This window comes from Pseudomyrmex gracilis, unplaced genomic scaffold (assembly GCF_002006095.1).
Source record: "Pseudomyrmex gracilis isolate BER0280 unplaced genomic scaffold, ASM200609v1 scaffold_2971, whole genome shotgun sequence".
NCBI classification, from domain to species: domain Eukaryota; kingdom Metazoa; phylum Arthropoda; class Insecta; order Hymenoptera; family Formicidae; genus Pseudomyrmex; species Pseudomyrmex gracilis.
Genome location: NW_018023555.1, coordinates 7,325 through 12,126, shown reverse-complemented (window position 1 = coordinate 12,126; position 4,802 = coordinate 7,325). Strand labels below are relative to the sequence as shown.

At 40.4% G+C, this 4,802-nt stretch overlaps 2 long non-coding RNA genes across 3 annotated transcripts; both read left to right on the top strand.

Moving 5' to 3' along the window:
- Positions 1–389: 389 nt before the first annotated feature.
- LOC109863046 lies at positions 390–1,097 on the top strand. The gene is made up of 4 exons (XR_002251278.1): positions 390–470; positions 561–666; positions 755–892; positions 1,001–1,097. It is a non-coding gene; the product is annotated as an uncharacterized LOC109863046 (long non-coding RNA).
- Positions 1,098–1,203: 106 nt separating this feature from the next.
- Positions 1,204–3,858, top strand: LOC109863045. 2 transcript variants are annotated; one of them, XR_002251277.1, is made up of 6 exons: positions 1,204–1,319; positions 2,684–2,778; positions 2,883–2,986; positions 3,079–3,291; positions 3,441–3,604; positions 3,683–3,858. It is a non-coding gene; the product is annotated as an uncharacterized LOC109863045 (long non-coding RNA). The 2 variants fall into 2 exon arrangements; XR_002251276.1 differs by having other exon boundaries at positions 3,067–3,291.
- The last annotated feature ends 944 nt before the right edge of the window (positions 3,859–4,802 follow it).

Genomic DNA, 4,802 nt, shown 5'->3' with positions numbered 1-4,802 from the left:
GGTGACAAAAGTAATTCGTATTAATCGGCGGGGATATTTTTTATCCATCTTTTAATTTTATCCGCAGAAAGTACGGTGTTTAGCGGTCGCTGGGTTATATTAAACCCTGGTATGTCGCGGATGACATATCTATTATTACCTAAAACTTTGTGGACCACATACGGGCCTTTATATGACGGTTTTAATTTTGCACTTTCGCCAGGTACATTTCGTATATTTCTAATCAAGACATATTCGCCTTCTTTATATTCCGACGGTCTACGAAATCGGTTGTCGGTATAAATCTTATTATAATTTCTAATGACATCGGTTGATTCATTCGCTTTTTCTCGTGCTTTATTTCTCGATTTTTCTAGATCGGAATCTATATTTACGAGTGATTCGACGAATTGCGCGAAACGTGCGTCGTCATGGTTACGCTGATCGAATCCAAACATTAGCCGCGCTGGGCTTGACTTTGTTGTTGAATGGTGAGTATTATTTATAACATATTGTAAATTTCCTAGTTCTTTCTCCCATTCTACCGGGGATGATAATAATTTTGTCATTGAATTTTTCAGAAATCTATTTATCCTTTCCACCATTCCGTTGGCCCACGGCGCAGCGACGGCTACGAGTCGGTGTTCGATCGAGAATTTTTTAACAAATTCGGCGAATTCATTCAAGGTAAAGGCAGTACCTCTATCTGTGATAATATTTATCGGTTTACCAAATAATGTAAATATTTTCTCTAATTGTTTTGTAACCTCTTTAGTCTTCGTAGATTTTACGGCTGTCAACCACGTGAAGCGAGAGAACGCATCGACAATTACCAGCACGTGTTTATATCGATTCGCAGTTTCCGGCAAAGGACCAAAATGATCAATATGGAGGATCTCCATTGGAAATTTAGGTAATGGATAAAGAGATGTTTCTCTCTCGTTACGATTTATAGATTCGTTTGACATGACGCAAGTTAAACAATTATTTATATATTCAGATATTCTTTTTCTCATTGCAGGAAACCAGTAGGTCTTAAAAATACCCTGATACGTTTTTTCTGTACCGACATGAGCCATATTATCATGATGGGCTCGTAGGAGACTTGGAATCATCTGTTCCGGTACGCAAAATTTATAATCTTCCCCTATTTTTTTATATACCAAACCGTCTATTAATTTGAATTTATCGTTATCTTTATATTGTAGATCGTTGCCGATTTGTTGGATTTTCGGATCGGAAAGCTGCCGGAATTCGAGTTCCCGTTCTAACGGCAGTTCCTGTATGTATCCGATACTGCGACTCAGCGCGTCCACATGCTGCATCTGTTTACCAGCACGGTGAGTAATTTTAAAATAATAATTTTGCAACGCGAGTGTCCAACGTGCTATACGCGGGTTTAAATTTGCTTTCGTGACCGCGTATACTAGCGCATTACAATCGGTAACCACAGTGAAATGAATTCCATATAAATATATATGAAATCGTTCGATCGATCTCACAATTGCTAACATTTCTAGTTCGAATGAGTGATAATTTTTCTCTGCCTGGTTAGTGGACTTACTAAAATATGCAACAGCGGCAAATATACCATTTGGTTGCTTTTGGAGTAAAACTCCACCTAATCCCGAGCTACAAGCATCGGTATGAAGCTCTGTCTCTGCCGACGGGTTATATATGGACAAAATCGGATACGTCGTGAGTTCTTTTTTTAACTTATTAAATGATTCGAGACAATTGTTATCGAAATTAAAATCTCTGTCTTTTTTCAGAAGATCCTGTAGTGGTTTGGCCTTCAACGAGAAGTCACGGATAAATTTACGAAAATAACCAGCAAGGCCAAGGAAACGCTGGATTTCGTGTACGTTCGAAGGTACTTTAAAATTATTAATAGCTTCGGTATGTTTTGTACTCAACGTTATATTATTCTGCGTGATTATGTATCCGAGGAATTCTATTCTTTTTTTAAGAAATTGACATTTAGTATAATTAACTTCGAATTTATATTTTTTTAAGGTTGTCAGCACCTTCTTCAACAATAATAAATTTTGTCCGATCGACTCAGTAGGGATTAATATATCGTCCATATAGACAATTAATTTTTCTTGTCTAATCAACGGATTCAATATCTGCAAGATCCGTTTTTGAAACTCGGCTGGGGCCTCTGAGTAACCGAACGGTAAGTACTTGTACTCAAATTGACCTTCCGCGGTCGCAAAAGCAAAATATTTCGTACTATTTTCCTCAACTTGAATCTGATGAAAGCTATCTTTCAAATCTAATAATGTGAACACAGATTTATTATGAAGTTTAGATATACAATCTTCTATGTTCGGAAAAGGATATTTTTGCTTAACTATTCGGCTATTGAGAGGCCTCAGGTCGACACACATCCTAATTTGACCGTTCTTCTTTTTAACAGGTACTACTCGAGAGCAGTAAGGCGACGTACTCGGCTTTATGACTCCTCGCCTAAGAAGATCATCCGTTATTTCTCTCAGCCGGATTCGTTCGACATGAGCGAAACGTCGAGGGGCGTACGCGAAGATCGTGTCGTCTTTAAGGTGAACTTGAACAGTATATCCGTCTTCCACCGGCTCAATATTTGTATTTTCAACATCCAAAATTGCTTGAATTAAATTTTCTTTAATAGTATTATCAAAATCTATTTCATGATTATCTAACATTTCTTTTAATGTTTCAGGTTTCTCTTCCTCCACGCACAGAGGTAAATTTGGAAGTAAATTTTCCGACGTTTTTGACTCAACATTATTTACATTCCTTCCGGTGTAACATAAGGTAATCCCTTGGTTTTTTATAAACTCTCGACCAAGAATCAAATCGCTATTGAACGCATATTCTTTAATCACATATAATTCAATATATATTTTATTTTTTTCCAGACAACTTATTTCTAATTCTACCGGCGCTATACCAACGACGTTCAGAGGGATGTTTTTAATATTCACAAAAGCCCTTTTCGACGGTACAAGATTTTTAACAAAAGGTGAGATAAACTTTTTATATACATTATATTTACAAAAGGAAACGGGACTTTCGGTATCTATTATAGCAATTAAATTACAGTCTCTATTGCAGATCTTCTCTACCTTCACCGATGATTCGGGAAACTCTACCTTGGTGACCTTTTCATCCACCAGGGCTACCAGTTCGGGTTCCGGATCCACCTCAGTGACTGGCACTGCCGTTGAGACTGGCTTCTGGTGCTGGAGTGACGAAGATTTTCCTCCCTTCGCCTTGAGCGACGGGCAGTCGTATTGGCGATGCCCTTTCTGTTTGCAGTAAAAGCAGGTAAGGGTGTTCTTGCAGTCTTTGTGACTGTGCCCCTTTTTACCGCAGTTTCGACACTCACTTTCCTTTGATTTACCGGTAACTGTGGCACTTAACTTTTTACCCCTTTGATCACTTAACCCTTTTGTCACATACCGCATTTTTTTCAGAAAACACTCTAGCGAATTGTCCGCTATTAATAAGGCTGAAGCCTTCACGGTATTGTTCATTATGCCACTAATTAACAAGTGGATAGTGTCTTTCTCCGGCAAATCAAGTTGGTGGATAAGAGCAGATTTTTCAATCACATATTCGTCAAAAGTTTCTTTCGAAGGTAACCAAATTCTTGATTCTATTCTACTCATCACTTCAAAGAATGGCACTTCACGTTGAAATAATCGTAACATTTCAGATTTGAGTCCAACCCACGACAAAACGGCTGCTCCAGACTGAGCCTCGTACCAAGTTTTGGCAAACTTGACGAGCTTACTTGATGCCGCCACTAGAGTAACTCCATCCGACGCTCCATGAACTCCGGCTACCTGGTCTACTCGTCTCACCCAAAAGGTTATGCTCTCTTTATCGGTGCCGCCATACTCAGGTATCTGCGTGGCTAGCCATGACACCAAGTTTCCAGGTATGTGACCTTCTGTATCTCTTACAGGTCGGGTCTCGACTGGCGGGGACGGTGCTGATGAAGCCCCGGACCCGTCTTCTATCTCGAGCGGCTGTACTCCAACGGGGGCGGGTAAGGGGCGCCCTCCGTTCTGGTTCGACATCAACTGCACCAACAGTTGCATTGTTTGTTGTTGCTGACGCATCATCTCCGTCATCTCCCCCAGAGCGGAGCGCAATGCAACTGCAGTCAACGGCTCCTCAGGCTCGTTAACTGCTCCGACTTCCGACTCAGAACCGCTCGGGGTATCTTGACTGAAACCCTGCGCATTCTGTCTTTTGATGTGTGAAATTATCTTTTCAATAAGATCAAATTTATCATTTGAAATTGGTATTTTGTATTTCTTCGCCTCGGCCTGTACCCGCTCCAAGGTCGCTTCTTCCAGAGCGGCACGGCTCATCACGGACCGAGTGCGTGTCATTATATTTCTATTTCTTTTGTCCGACTTCAAATATTTATTTTCCTTATCACCTTCAAATCCACGAAGGTAACGAGTGATCAGAATGTACACGGCTGATCAGAGCTGTTCACGTTGTACACGGCTGATCAGAGCTGTTCACGTTGTACACGGCTGATCAGAGCTGTTCACGTGAACAAGCACACCGACTGTGACCTTGCGATTCAAGCCGTGAATCTGTATCTCATGGCCTTGCGATTCAAGCCGTGAATCTGTATCCCATGGCCTTGCGATTCAAGCCGTGAATCTGTATCCCATGGCCTTGCGATTCAAGCCGTGAATCTGTATCCCACTTCTGAATTTTTGTAAGAGCTTTCACAATTTTTTCCCGAAATTAGTATTAAATAAAGTATTGATTGCTTAATACCAATGATGTCCAATTGTGGGCTTTACTGGTGA